Below are 16,609 nucleotides of genomic sequence, written 5' to 3'. Positions count from 1 at the left end.
CACCCACTGGAGAGGTGATTGTGATGCAGTATGCCAGGCAAACATAAGGCTATAGTATGATGCTGGACAACAACATGTCTACCCTATTGACTGTCCAATCTGTAACTGAATAGTGAAGATTTTCGATGCTATCAAAACAATGAGACCCACATAGAGGCTAGAAGCATAAAAGTCAATGCTGAAGTCAGTGAGTGTACGTTAAAAAAAAACAATGTAGAAAGAGGTTGGCAGCCCCTGTATAAATGAAAAGTGAGTGAGTGAGTGAGAGAGTGAGCGAGTGGAAAAAAGCAAGGTATGAGTCATAAGATGCATCCAACGCAGGTGTGTGCATGACCTTACACGCAAAGTGATCTAATAGAAGTTTGCAAGTCTTAGGTTTCCCCGAGGTCCAACATAAAGTGTTAATGGATGAAGTGATGAGAGAGTTGGTACTAGAACAGGCATGATGTTGTTGAGTCTGATGACTTGTGTGAATGACGGATGGAGAAGGATGGTAGCCATGGAGTGTGCAGGGACATTGTTGTGAAGAAGCACTTGGATGATGGTCAGTTACCTGCTTCAAGATAAATGACGAAATTTAAGCCGTCTGGTAAGTAAGTTGAGTTGGACCATTATTGAGATGCAAATGCATGGAAATAAGAAGATTCTGAAATTATCATTAGTTTACACTTCTGGGACAATTTCCATAACCGTCCGAATGACAGAACTTCTACTGGGTCAAGCCATGAGTCTTCAGTCAAATTTCTGAGCTCTAATGATCTTGATATTGCAAGATTATATCTCATGACCATCAGAAGTTGGTACCTACTCATATCTGTTCACAGTTAATGATTATTTAGACAGAGCATTGTACACAGTAAACATCAAGAAAAGGAACACCACTGCTTTAATTACCTGTTCCCTAATCTTTTTCAGTAGTGAATGGTTGGTTTGATCCTTTTTTTTAGTAGAAAGGTATACTGCAAGGGAAAAAAAAATCTGTTTTGAAAAAAGAAATCCAGTGGAATTTGATAGGAACTTGAATGATGTGGGCTAGGGTGAGAAAAATGGCAGAATTGCACCAGAAGACCAGCTAAGCCTACCTGATAAGGAGCAATTTGTTGCAATTTGTTTTTAATAAGGTTCTGGGTGTCGAGGCAAGATTCTTGCTAGGGAGCAGAGAGATGCCTATTAACAGAGATTACTGCATATTAATTGCACATCTTGCCTAATTAATAGCATCCTATTCTACCAACCACTGTGCACAAGATAGACATCAAGAAAACTCAACATGGAAAGCAGAACAGTTAGCTAAAGACTTCAATTAGCTGCTTGCTCCAAAAGGCATCCATGTTGAAGGTAGTTTTGAAGAAGCTGCAAGACAAAAGTGAAAGAAAGCATGATGACTAGCGTTTAGAGATAACACAAAATTATTGTGAGATGCAGAGAACTCCATTGGTGATTGACAGTCATGTACAGACTGATACTCACTTGATTGGTAGAACTTAGGTGTTTCTGCAATCCTGCAGGTGCAGTCTGATCTTTGCTTATAAGCATTAACATTCTGTCTTGAGTTAGTAAAGAGCCTGATGTCAAACATTCTTCACCAGTTCAGCTGCCCTTTGCCTTGTTATAGGTTGTCTTTTCCAGCAATAAGGAAAAGAAGGGGACAAGGGGATAATGGATGAGATAAGCGTTAGTGTTGGTGCATGCAGGGGAAAAGTGGTTAGATGGACTGAAGGGTTGAGGAGGTAACACAGAGGACATATAGAGTTAGTGGTGTGGAAGCTGAGGGGAGAGTGAGTGAGGGGTAACATTACAGGTGTGAGTGGCAGAACACAAAGATGGGTAGTGGGGTTTTAGATTAGATTACTTACAGTGTGTAAACAGGCCCTTCAGCCCAACAAGTCCACACCGACCCGCCAAAGCGCAACCCACCCAAACTCATTCCCCTACATTTATCCCTTCACCTAACACTACGGGCAATTTAGCATAGCCAATTCACCTAACCTGCACATTTTTGGATTGTGGGAGGAAACCGGAGCACCCAGAGGAAACCCATGCAGACAAGGGCAGAATGTGCAAACTCCACACAGACAGTCACCTGAGGCTGGAATTGAACCCAGGTCTCTGGTGCTGTGAGGGGGGGGGGGGGCGGGGTTGGTGGTTGCTTTGGCAGAGTGGAGGTGGGAGACTGAAATGGGGCAATTACCCTGGTTGCCCTGAGAAGGTCACTGATCATTTTGTTGTGCTGTTAGCCATTTGCCTGTACTCTGGAGATGGCACTGGATGAGATAGCAATCTCAGACCAGGCTAATAGGGTCTAGTTGCACGGCTTCCTCTGGCGGTCCTTTGGAGAAGGACCTCCTCTGCACCATCCAGTCCACCATGAATTCCACGTTTCTGTTAGTGAATTATGATGTCATTTTTCCCTTCTCTAACATCTTGTGGACACATCCTGCAACAGAAAGGGCAGATTTGGGGACCTGGAACATTTTAAAGATGTTATGGATGGGCTGCAGACTATCAAGGACTGGGTCCAAAATTTGAGTGGTATATGACATTTGAGACATATAAGGAGCTAGGTAAAGTTAGCACTCTTAACCAAAGATGGGATTGGTGAAATAATTAGAGATGGCCTTGATTAAGAAGATGACAATATTGGATCAGTTTGGGGGAGATGAAAAATAGTCGGGGAAAGAAGTCACTAGTGGTAGCATCTACAGGCTCCCAACGGTGATGATGACGTAGGATGAAGTGCACAAGAAGAAATATTGGGTGCTTGTAACGAAGAGTTGGAAATAATTATGTGTAATTTTAATTTGCATTTAAACTGGAAAATCTGATTGGCAATGCTAGTGTCAATGAACAGTTCATACAATGCCTTTGAGATAGTTTCTTAGTGCAGCATGTCTGGAACTAAGCAAAGAGCAGATTATACTCAACTTGGTATTGTAGAGTAATGATATCATTAGGTTGCACCCAGTTTGAAAGGGAGAGAAGTGGGTCTAAGAATAATATTTTAAACTTAAATAAAGACAACTATGTAAGCATGAAATCTGAGCTTGCTGAAAAGCACAGAAATATTAGACTAGGAGATCAGTCAACACAAATGGCATGACAGACATTTAAGGAAATATTTCAGAATACTTAGAATAAGTAAATCCTATAATAAAGAAAACTTCTTCAGGGAGAGTATGATTAACTAAACACATGAACTTAAGCATCAAATTTAAGGGAAAAAGCATTTAATTGTGCAAGATGATTGGCAGGTCAGATTACTTGCCAAAATATAAGCAATGCAGACAATTAATAAAAGGTAAGTTTGAATAATGAAATATATAGGATACAGAGGAAGCCAGTTACAAATGTAAAAAGGTATAGCCAGGGTTTCTACAAGCATAGAAAGGAAAAGAGTAAGTGAAATGAGTATTGATTGTCTAGTGAATGAGAATGGGAAGCTAAGGCAGATAATCAGGAAATGGCGGATAAAATTAACAGATATTTTCCTCTCATCACTACACCCACAATTGTCTTAGTCAAAAGTTGCCTGTTAATGTCTCTGTACAACAACTTTTACAGTCCATTTTTAAGTAGTTTGCAAGATTGCATTCTTAATTTATAATTCCTTTCCTTTTGGTTTTGTCTGTATCTTCTTTCACGAGAGCTTTATTGCTTTGTTGAGATCCAATCAATTGCCTTTTGTTAATTTTTAAATTGGAACATTAGGAGGTCAGCTTTATTTTAAAAAAAGGGAGAGAGATAGAAAGGTATAGCATTCACTGCCTCAGCACAGGACTATAACCTTCAGCTTTTTTCAAGTATTCATTGAAATTTGCATATCAGAAGAACTTAACACTGGTTTCTGGTTGGTCAATGCCCCATCTACAGATCTGTACTCACAGTAGCTAATCTTACTGATTCTTCATATTCTTTGTTGTCCAAGGCTGGTGTTTAATTAATCTCCAATTAGGTTTCCAAATATATACCACTGAGATCTTTGATTCTTTTTATAGAAGGTAACCTCTGCTAATCATGATGTGCATTTTGCCTTTAGCAGGCTATCTTTACCCGATATAGCAATACTTATGTCATTACATAAGATACTGGGACATGTGATTTTGAAAGAATCAGACAGTTATTACAGTTCACTAATATATATAAATATTATAATATCAGGCACATCATATCTGGGCTAATATTAAGCAATTGGTTACAGTAGCATGCTTCAGGTGACCTGATTTAAAATGAAGTCTTTCTGCCCTCATACTACATGCTATGATATAGTGATGACTTCATGAGTATGTCTCTTGAAAGTCTGCGGACATATTCACTGAGAGACATAACATAATACCTCCCTCCCCTTCCTGGACCGCTCCATCTCCATTAATGACGACCGACTTGACACTGACATTCTTTACAAACCCACTGACTCCCACAGCTACCTGGATTACACCTCTTCCCACCCTACCTCCTGTAAAAATGCCATCCCGTATTCCCAATTCCTCCACCTCCGTCGTATCTGCTCCCAGGAGGACCAGTTCCACCACAGAACTCACCAGATGGCCTCCTTCTTTAGAGACCACAATTTCCCTTCCCACGTGGTTAAAGATGCCCTCCAACGCATCTCGTCCACATCCCGCACCTCCGCCCTCAGACCCCACCCCTCCAACCGTAACAAGGACAGAACACCCCTGGTGCTCACCTTCCACCCTACAAACCTTCGCATCAACCAAATCACCACCTCCAAAAAGACCCCACCACCAGGGACATATTTCCCTCCCCACCCCTTTCCGCCTTCCGCAAAGACCGTTCCCTCCGTGACTACCTGGTCAGGTCCACGCCCCCCTACAACCCATCATCCCATCCTGACACCTTCCCCTGCCACCGCAGGAACTGTAAAACCTGCACCCACACCTCCTTCCTCACCTCTATCAAAGGCCCTAAAGGAGCATTCCACATCCATCAAAGTTTTACTTGCACATCCACTAATATCATTTATTGTATCCATTGCTCCCGATGCAGTCTCCTCTACATTGGGGAGACTGGGCGCCTCCTAGCAGAGCGCTTTAGGGAACATCTCAGGGACACTCGCACCAATCAGCCATACCGCCCCGTGGCCCAACATTTCAACTCCCCCTCACACTCTGCCGAGGACATGGAGGTCCTGGGCCTCCTTCGCCACTGCTCCCTCACCACCAGACGCCTGGAGGAAGAATGCCTCATCTTCCGTCTCGGAACACTTCAACCCCAGGGCATCAATGTGGACTTCAATAGTTTCCTCATTTCCCCTTCCCCCACCTCACCCTAGTTCTAAACTTCCAGCTCAGCACTCTCCCCATGACTTGTCCGGACCTGTCCTACCTGCCTATCTCCTTTTCCACCTATCCATTCCACCCTCTCCTCTCTGACCTATCACCTTCATCCCGTCCACCACTCACCCATTGTACTCTATGCTACTCTCTCCCCACCCCCACCCTCCTCTAGCTTATCTCTCCACGCTTCAGCCTCACTGCTTTATTCCTGATGAAGGGCTTTTGCCCAAAAAGGCCGATTTCGCTGCTCCTTGCATGCTGCCTGAACTGCTGTGCTCTTCGAGCACCACTAATCCAGAATCTGGTTTCCAGCATCTGCAGTCATTGTTTTTACCTCGTTGATAATATTGCCTGAACCCAATGGCAGATTTCCAAGATAAGTATTAAGCATGGTCAATTATTAACCCACCCAAACCTTTCACATTGAATTTTAAAATATATTGCCTGTTAATCTACAAGCTTCAAAATACCAACCAGAAAAGGTCAAAATATAAGGGAAATTCAATAAATCAACACTTGACATCAGGAATGAAGAGAAATAACATCTCCAATTATCCAATAATGAAGTGTTTAGTTTAATATATGGAAATAATTTGAAGCTCTGTATGATTCCCAATTCATTTTAGAACCATTTTAATAGTGATCAAAGACTAAAGAATTCTTAGTCATTTGTTCAGCCAATAGACAACTTTTTCAGTTAATATGAAATGATGCATCACTTGTTTACAAATGCTGGGGAAAAGGAATCCTCTTTAGGTTTCAGATGATGAAGCCATTAACAAGTCTTGAAAGAACAAAGTTTACATTTTAGTCATAAGTATTACATGAAGGAAATCTTCTGCTGATTTGAGGCACTTATAATTATGAATGGCCTAGAGTGAATAAATAGGGTCAATTTATTTCACAAAAGCCAGGGAGCATGGATTTAATGTAATTGCTAAAATGATTAGAAGGGAGATGAAGAAAAAAAATCTTCACTCAGAGGTTTGTATGGCTTGGAGCTCACTGCCTGAAAAAGAGAGAGATCCCTACTCTCATTAAAACTGAAAAATATTTGGATGCCTACATGAAGACCCATGATTTGTAACACTACAGATCTGGTGCAGGACGCTGCAGAAAGACTATTGAGTCCTTATTGAACAACACGGTTCACACGGCTTTTAATTATTAGTTTGATTCTTTAGCTATTACCAAATTCAATTGCTTCCTCAAATTTCTACCAGACCAATAATTCAAAATGAGCAGATTACTTATCTGCTCAGATCCAGACAATGTAACCCTCTGTCATAAGAGGAAAGATGATGAGCATCAAGATCGCCCAAGCACTGAATATTTCAAGCTTTTACTGGGCTTTAAAGTTATTCTTCTCTCCCTTTGATAAATAAAGATACGGCTCGTATCTCCCCACGTCGTGAACTCACTATATCAAGAGCTGCTGGTATAGATCCATGCATAACAAACATTGAACAAAATGTTAAGTAGGGTCATGCTATTGCTAACTAGTAAAATGTGTCTGGCTCAGCATATATGCCACTCATTATGTTAATTTTGTAACAATAAAAGGGAGACCATTCATTCAAACCAAAAATGTTAAACATACAAAAATCTTACTTTCCAGAAATAATAGATTTTGGCAAAGATTGGGGAGCAATTAATTTGTAAAAACTACACACTGTGTCCAGGACTTCAAACCAGAGACTGCTCAGTGGGTGACTAAAGTGAGTAAGACACTACCTCAGCTAAATAGTTCTTAATACAAGCAATTAAACAAAACACTGATGTTGCTTTCAAGACACAGATGTGCAGAGCTACACATGAATTTGTCATACTATCAGAAATATGGTACTAGCTTACGAAATTTTTTTTTGCCAATGTCTTATACTTATTGCTCTGATCTTTGATAAACTTCTATGTTTTACTCATTACATTGACCAATTAATGTTAAGAGAATTCAGGGGGCAAGTGACTAAATGTAGTGTGATTTCATTCAATGGTTCGTTGACTAATGCAATTACTCCGATTCTGTTATGATATAAAGCTACAAAAATAATTCATTGTAGTAGTCTGTGGGAAGGGTAGGTTGCCATGGTAACAATTTGGGTTGACTAAGGCATCTATAACTCTGTTTCATGTACTTGAAAGAACACCAGAAACCACTGTTCAATCTGCAACAAGCAAATAATACCAGAAGCCTCACTAATTTTCATTATTTTTCCATACTCATAGAGTACATAGAATGCCTACCGTGTGGAAACAGAACATTCAGCCCAAAAAGTCCACACTGAGTCTCTGAAGAGCTTTCCACCCAGACTCACCCCTTACCCTATACCTACACTTCCCAAAATCCAACTAACCTATATATTCCTGGCTACTACAGGCAATTTAGCACAGCTAATTCACCTAACCTACACATCTTTGGACTGTGAGAGGAAACCAGAGTATGGAAGGAAATCCACGCAGACACAGGGTGAGTGTGCAAACTCCACACAGCCAGTCGCCCAAGCCATTTTCATTTTTATTCTTTTGTCATTTTCAGCTCGGGTGAAGTGAGAATTATGGGATGAAGATGCTTTCCAGACTTTGAGAAATAGCTTGAGGTAAAAGGAAAAGAACAGATTCCCCCAAGCAAGCTTTGTTTGTTTGAGTGGTCAGGCCTAGAGTTTAGTTGCAGGCTGATTCTTGATTAAAAGGGTTCCTACAAAAGCAAAGACGTTTTTTTCATTTGAACAGAAAGTTGAAGTTGGTGATTAACAAGGTCAGAGTCTAAATTAGAGTGCTGCTGGAAGTACCTGGCAATTGGTTCTGACAAGTCTGAAAGAGACCCTATAATTCAAGCAGATGGCAGATGTTGAATGGTAATTGAGGCCTCGGGAAAAGATAGTCAGTCTATCAGGGAAGGGCCATAGTTGAAGATTTGTTTTAAAAGTGTGTTTTCTGGGGAGAACAGATTGCCTGCTGATAAAACAGCACGAAGCTGTTGCTTTGTAAGCTCCCTGTCTTACCTTGGTAACCAGCTTTTGGAAGCCAAGAGTAGAAAGCTGAATTAGATGTATTACTATCTTTACCGGAGGGAAATGAAAAAGTGATCGTAATCAACCTCTGCAGAAAAGCAACCAAGCACATTTATGCCTATGAAACAACACATCGTGAAAACCATTTAAGTAACCTAGCCAGTTTGATTATTTTCTTTTACTTATCCCTCAACTGTATTTGTTTATTTGTTTGCTTTTTGTGCAAAAATAATTTTCAGGATTATTTTTGCTTGCTTTTTCATTCTTTAAAGTTATTGTATATTAAATAAATTGGTAAATCTTTTATTTAAGATATAAACCATTGCCTGCAATTAATTATTCTGAAAGTCTGGGATTTGTTATTCAAAAGTCTCGTTCAGAAGTTTTGGAGTAACTATGAAGGGTTTACTAAGGTTTTAGTTGGACCGCTTTGCAAATACCGCTAATTTATTTCAGGTGTCTGTTTCCATCTTGTAGCATTACAAAGAAGAAACAGCTGCACATCATATAATTTTGAAACTTAGCTAGTTCCTTTTGAGAGATGAAAAAGTTCCATCCTGCCAGTAGCTTCATTTAGGGATATTTCTATTAAATATTCAGTCATTAAGACTTTGCTAGGAAATACATTGATGTTCACTTTGCCTTCAGCACAGCATCTTCACCTGATGTAGCAAAGCTTAAGTTATCCCTCATAAGAAACTGGCATAATAAAATAAATAAGTGGAGACACTGGAAATCTGAACCAAAAACAGGAATGGCTGGAGAAACTCAGCAGGTCGGGCAGCATCTATAGAGAAGTCACTGGACTCAAAAGATAAAACTTTTGCTTTTCTCTGTACACATGCTACCATACCTGCTGTGCATTTCCAGCACTTTCTATTTTTGTATAAAAAACAGGGATATGGACAACATTATATTGAGAGATTCAGCAGGCATTTACTTCAGCTCACAAATATTATATTCACAGGTACATCTGTACCTGGGCTAAGATTGAGTCACTTGGTTACAAAGAGTAATATACTTTATATAAAAGCTGTCATGCTTCAAGTCACTCGAAGTATGATAGAGTGTGAAAACTTCCTCCCCTCAGGTTACATACTATAGTTGGCTGCTTACCCTGCTTTAATATACCATATTTGCAGTCCTCCAGGATTTCCACTTAATTCAGACTAACATCAGAAAATGCAAGATCCCTGTGACAGAAATCATTATCTTTTTAGCGGCAGCTTTCTTCAAGATCAGCCAGGGGTTTCAGCATTCAGTGTCATAAAAATATTTGGAAAATTGATGATGTACTGGCAATCACAATGACTATGTTACAATACACTGTGGAAATACCAGTATGTTGCAAACAGATCAGCACTTAAATGAGTATTAGAGCAGATGTAACAGATCCACTAACCTGATGTCATATCAATATAACATAATTGAATCAATTATCAGGAATAAATTTAAGAAATATTGTCCAACAGTAATCTAGGTAACTTCAGACTATATGGACTCCAATGGGAAAAGTAAGGCCTGATCAAGTTTCTCTACTTCTTGAATGAAGTAACATTTCAAGTGCATTATAGCATCACTAGAACATAGTTGGCATAGACTTTTGAAAGCATTTGTCAAAGTTCCAGATGAAAGGCTGCTATTCAAATTCAAGGCTATGGAGATCCAGAGTGAACCTGTGAATAAACAATAATTTGGCTGAAAGTTTGGAAATAACGAAAAACCATTTGATGAGTCATGGTGTTGTTGAGGAATGTACGGAACAGTAAACCCCAGGGGCAGACCTTCAGTCTACTTCTGCCCCTTATTTATTTTGATGAATTCACAAACTTAGCACAGTATTCAGATCATTTAACAAAAATCAAATTGCGAGGCACAACAGAATTGAAGGAAATTATACATATGTATTATCAAAATTTCAGGCAGGAGAAGATCTTTGATCCAGCTAGATCATCGATCCACAGTCTTTCCTTGGTGTGTAGCTGATAACCCTTAATCCCATTTTAAACATTTGTTTACTTCCATCCTGAAACTTGTTAGAGTTTCTTGCTCCACAATCAATTGCTGATAATCTGTTTCAGAGGTACTTACCATAAAGGAACAAATTGATAGACTGAATACAATGTTACAAAGATTGAACAAAGGAATAAAGCCAATTCAACATGTCTGGAGCACTGTGTTCAGTTCTAAGCACTATAACTCAAGACGGTTAAATTGGCTTTGGAGGGAGTTCCATGCAGATTCATCAGAATGATAACTATGTTCAAAGGGTTAAACCAGGGGACATGAACTTGATGTGTATTTCCTTAAATATAAAATAATAAGCAGTGAACACGTTGGGGGTTAATAATGAGTAAGGAAATTGACAGGGGGATGGATAAATTATACCATCTGGTGCAAGAGTGCAGAATAGCAAATTTTCACGTAACTTTAAAATTGGACCTCAGCAATGCAGGGACAGTATCGAGAAAGAGGGGAGTAGAAAATTCAAACTCTTTCCATCAAAGAGCTGCTGAGGTGAAGACAATTGAAAATTTAAAAATTCAGATTCATAGAACTTTGTTGCATAAAGCCATTTATGGATAGTCTTCCAAGGCAAGTAAATTGAACTAAAATACAATTCCTCAATGGACTAACTAAAATGGGATGTAGTCTGAATGACCTACTCCTGTTCTTATATCTCTATCAGCCATATTGGCTCTGCTCAATGGATTATAAGTGTGCTTTAACTCACTGGGTCACTTTGGCACATAAATGTACATGTGAATTGCAACACTCTTGCCTCTGAGTGTAGTCGAGTCACACTCTAGGGCTTCAGCACAAATGTCTGGGTTGACACTCTACTGCAGAAGATTTTCCTGAAGAAGGGCTTATACCCAAAACGTCAATTCTCCTGCTCCTTTGATGCTGCCTGACCTGCTGCGCTTTTCCAGCAACACATTTTTCAACTGTACTGCAGTACTACATTGTCAAGTCATGGCTTTTAGATGAGATGTTTGCATTGTTTGGCTGAAAGTACCTATAGTCTGATCAAACTAATTACAAGAAGACACGTGCACTTCAATATATGGTTAATTTATTGGCTAAATCTACATATTTCAAAATTAATTAGCAAATCTATTATCTTAAACAAGTTTAGATACAAACTAATGAATGAACGTATGAGCTTAAACTACTTTAAATGTATGAAATCTAATGAGTATCACTGCCTTGTGATCATGCAGGAGACTTTGAGCAGCTGGCACTTGGAGCTTTCTTTTGGATTCCATGGCATTGGCCTCATGAACCGCAGTCCGATGGTGGACGTCCACGACATTGGCCTCACGAACCACAGTCTGATGGTGAACGTCCATGGCATTGGCCTCATGAACTGCAGTTCGATGGTGGACGTCCATGGCACTGGCCTCACGAACCACAGTCTGATGGTGAACGTCCATGGCATTGGCCTCACAAACTGCAGTCCGATAGTGGACGTCCATGGCATTGGCCTCACGAACCGCAGTCCGATGGTGCAAGTCCAAAAAGTAAGCTGAAGTATGAAGGTCATAAAGCGAGTGGGGTCAAGTTTCTGATACTAACGTGAATCAGGTTACATGCTGTACCATCATTTTGTAGCAGTTTCAGTACTTTTCCAATCATTCCACTGTGCAGAAAACAACTTGAGCAACATCTCCAGGTGACTCCATGTTAGTTACATAAAAGAATGGCTCCCACTGACGAATCAAGGTTTTGCAGTTACATTCCAGTCAAAAGAGGCTTTTTTTAACTCCATTCTTATCTTAATGTACAAAGTTAAAAATCACACAACACCAGGTTATAGTCCAACACGTTTATTTGGAAGCACTAGCATTCGGCGCACTGCTCCTTCATCAGGTAGTTGTGGAGAAAAAGGTTGTAAGACACCTGATGAAGAAGCAGCGCTCTGAAAGTTCATGCTTCCAAATAAAAGTGTTGGACTATTACCTGGTGTTGTGTGATTTTTAACTTTGTGCACCCCTGTCCAACACTGGCGCCTCCAAGTCATATTTTAATGCATCTTTCAATTGCTCATTGCCATGAATAACTAACCCTTAATGATTAGCCTTTAGTGGTCTGCTTTGAAGATATCATTTTTATATCCAACACTATAATGTTAATTAAACCTTTGCCCTTTCAGCTTAATGTAAATAATCCAATAGAACTTTGTCAAAGAAAACACCCTATTATCAGCCAATATATTTGCCTCAATCGATGTTTATGGTCAGTTTATGGTCACACACTGTTTTATATCATATAAAGTATTATATTATTGTTTGTTTTGGGAGCTTGCCGTGAACAAACTGGTCCAAACTTCCTGAATTATATTAATGACTCAACTTTATATGTATTTAAACAGCCATAAAATACTTTTGACATATCTTGTTGCCAAGAAATGTGTTATATAAATTCCCATTTTTTAAAAGTTTCAGACTGCTGAGAGAACTATCTCCCTTTATTTGAATATTGCCACCTAAATAGGCACACAGGCACTGTCAGCATCTGATCAGAAAAACAGCTCCTCTGACAATGTCATATTGCCTCAATGATGCACTGAAGCAGCAGCCATTGGTTATACATATTCGCCCTACAGTGGGATTATATCCTTATCCGTCTTGCTCAGAGGTGTTTGTGTTTGCATTTCACCAAGTAATGGACCATTTTAACAAGATAGAAAGTGAACAGAGCAGGAAGAGAAGAAATTTAATGCTAAAAAACTTGGAGAAGGGGAAATAAAAAATTTATATTCCCTATCCACCCAGTAGCATTCTCTGTTTTACAGGTTCCAGCTTACTAGCACATGATCACTGAGCTCAGAGCCACATCTCAGAGCACCATCTGCATATTTGCTAAATTCCATCTCTGCAATTATTACAGCTGAGCAACCTTTCAGGCTCTGAAAAATTAACTTCAGACGTGTAGCATCTCATTCCCTTTGAACATTTGAAAATTCCATTTTTAAGCAATAAAATTAATTTTTAAAATTTTTAAAACAAACTTGTTTAAAGCTCAGCTTCTCCCTTAACTCTATGTACACTTTCCAGCCATTACTATGCCTGTTGTGAAATAGTTAAAATGTGATCTATGCAGTACGTTTTTACTGTTTTGCTATGTGAGAATTATTCAATTTGCTTGGCTGATCAAAATGTCTGCTGGTGGAAGTTACCCTGTGGAAGGCAGAAAATTCTTCACAACAAAGGCTGGGCAAATCTGGGCTTTCCTGTTTGATAAAAAGAATCAGTGATTTCATATAAAAGCCAGGGTCTCGAATGTAAACCAGCCCGTTACCCTAAATTACATTTCTGGAGTGGGAGAAGAGGACAGAAGTTAGTTAAGATACAAGATATAGAAATGAAAAACTAATGTCACTCTTATTCACCATAATAAAGGAGAATAAATAACATTGGCATTGGCTCTCAGATAGTAAGACAAACCATTTTTCTCAAGAAAGAAGATGGTGTGGTAATTCAGCAGACAGAGAGTTATGGGAAAAAAACAGAACACAAAAGGTAACATCAAATAGTTAAAGAACACTAAATGAAAAGAAAACCTGCAAAAAACTAAGTCTACAAACTGCTGATATCTTTTCCACAGGCACTCTGCACTAGAAGGCATTTGATGCTTTGAACATCATCTAAGACTTTATGCAACAGTGAATATGGAACAGACAGTGAATATATGGAAAAGACATTCATTAGACAATCAGCTATAATCATATTGAATGGCGGAGTAGGCTTGGTGGTCTGCTCCTGCTCCTATGCCTTATAATTCTGAGGTGCTTATGTAAATGTTTTTATTTCACCATCACAATATTTCTATATCCTTTCTAAAACAGAGACCATAAGTGTACACAGTACTGAAGTATGGCTGAATACAGATGCTATAAAAGTTTAACAAACTTGTCGGTTTTTCAGTTCACTCTGTCCAAAATTGGCCCAGGTGTATCTTTTACTCATGGCCTTATTAATCTGTATCTTAACTTCAAGTGATTTGTGTATGTATGTCCTTTCTTTCCTCTACTTCATCAATATTCTTCATCTTATTCTTCTTTCAAATATGCATCTCAGACTTAACTGAATCTTTGAAATGTGGTCTTGTTCCTGCTGAGGCAAGATATGGAGTCCTTTGGAAATGGAAGTGGTATTAAGAGGGCTGTGTATCTTGGTGTTTAGTCATTCAACAAGTATTTCTATTTTCCTGTATTGCTCGTTTTTAAATTATTAGCGATCAACAGTAAGTTCCAACCTTCACCTCTGGCTCCAAGTTGACGAGTCTCTGTTCAATCTCTTTTCCTTCTTTTGTATGCTCCAAGGAAGCTGATCACATAAAACAGGAGATATTCAGCCCAAGTACCAATCCACCTTCTACTCCCTCATGCTCAGAAACACTTGTACCCTATTCCATCAGGTCAACGTTTCCTGCTCGAAAGAAAATGATAGTTAACATCTGAAATTTAAATCAACTTCAAAGTATTGAGGACAAATACATTATTCTATTTCTCGAGTGTGCTTTGAGTTTCACCACAACAGTGAAAAGAGCTCGGGACCAATTGGCCTCTCACCCAGAGGGTGAAACTATGGAAAATATGGAGAAGGAGATGGATGAGTATAGCAGGTCCCAGGGAGGGCTGTGTTAGTGTTCATGCTATTACGGAATGTATTTTCACTATAATTACATGTGCCATTTTTCCTTGAAATCAATAAGGTACATGAAACTCTGAAGTCAAGAGTTACTGCCACATCTGATGATAGTAGACTTGAAGTTTGAATGTTCTAAGCATGATATTCACAATTCTGAAATTCTCATTACAATCTGCCAACTTTGATACTTTGCTGAACTAGAAATTCTTTAAGCATATGAAAAAGATGCAGTCATCTATACTGACCTGATCACTTTTTTATTCATGTTTGTAGCTTTTCTTCTTTAAACTGCAAAGCAGTGATTTCTTCTTCTGCTGGCAGCATCTTTGATTATCATGCCATGATTTTGTTGTGGGATAGGGCGAGGATGAAACCCCCAAATCTACCTGATCTGGAATTGGGGTTGATCCCAGTACAGTTGGTATTATTCTGAACTATGCATTAGCCACCGAGCCAACTGAGCAAACCAGTTCTCTAAAGCACTGACTAACAGGTAACACTGCAATTCTTCCATTGATTGGCACGGACGAGGACGTAACAATCCTGCTTTCTATTCTTTCAGCCTTATTAGCTCTTCATCTTAATGTGTGACAACTTCTGAGCTTCTAGATTATATAGATTTTTCAAAAAGTCAAACACAACTCTACATCAGGAAAATATAACTGGACTTACAGCTATTTAATATTTTCATTTCATTATTAACAAGGATTTGTGTGTTGGGAAAACAAAATCAGTATATGACACATTCATTATCTCACCAGAAATTCTACTTTATTTAAACCTATAATATTACCAAGAGAAGCTGCTAAGTATAAGACTGGTTATAATTTAGCACTGGTCAGCAACAGAGACCTTAATTAAAAGCTAATATTTATAGATATTTGTCTCTTATTTGGGAAAATTAATGTCTTTGCTCTGATATCATTCATTGTAGTTTCCCTAAACTTACGAGCCAGTACACCTCCAGTTAACCACTCTCATTAAGCAGGGGGACAACAGGATTTTAAGAGTGAAGTTGTCATTGAAGTTGATCATATCAATTAAGGCAGACCATTAGCTATCATGTGGGTTATATGATGTGATGATGGTGGTGTTGAATGGGGGTGGACAAATTCAGAAGTCACATGACACAAGATTATAGTCCAACAGATTTATTTAAAAACACAAGCTTTTGGAGCGCTGCTCCTTCAGCAGGTGAAGTGAGGATATAAACAGTTAAAAATGATTCTTTTATCTGAGGATAGTCAGGAGATTGGCTGTTTATAATTCTCAGCCCTCAGTGGTTGTGTACATGGTTGCGCTCCCCACTCTTTCTGCATCTTTCTTTTACACTTTCAAATTGGCACGTATATTGCAAGATATGCATGGTCTCTGTTCATTTCAGAAGGTTCCTCTTTAGTTACAGGCAAAAGTCACAATAACAAGAACATGCAATACGTAATTAATTATAATTATGTAATTATAATGATATGTTTCAAAAATAACAATTATATATGAGACCATAAAATATAGAAGTACATTTCAGCCATTCAGCCCATCTAGTCTATTCCACTATTCAATCATGGCTGATATGTTTCTCAATTCCATTCTCCTGCCTTCTCCCCATAATCCTTGATCGCCTTATTAATTAAGAAACTAATCTCTTTCT

At 38.9% G+C, this 16,609-nt stretch overlaps 1 long non-coding RNA gene across 2 annotated transcripts in view; it reads right to left on the bottom strand.

Annotated features, from left to right (window-relative positions):
* Nucleotides 1-14,572: 14,572 nt before the first annotated feature.
* LOC140465148 (uncharacterized) overlaps nucleotides 14,573-16,609 on the bottom strand; it is a 55,181-nt gene continuing 53,144 nt past the window's right edge. For both annotated transcript variants that reach the window (XR_011955116.1, XR_011955117.1), the window contains exon 3: nucleotides 14,573-14,739. This is a non-coding gene — a long non-coding RNA (uncharacterized lncRNA). The remainder of the gene's footprint in view (nucleotides 14,740-16,609) is intronic.

This window comes from Chiloscyllium punctatum, chromosome 3 (assembly GCF_047496795.1).
Source record: "Chiloscyllium punctatum isolate Juve2018m chromosome 3, sChiPun1.3, whole genome shotgun sequence".
NCBI classification, from domain to species: Eukaryota; Metazoa; Chordata; class Chondrichthyes; order Orectolobiformes; family Hemiscylliidae; genus Chiloscyllium; species Chiloscyllium punctatum.
Note: the sequence above shows the minus strand (reverse complement) of the source record. Positions and strands in the feature narration are given on the sequence as shown.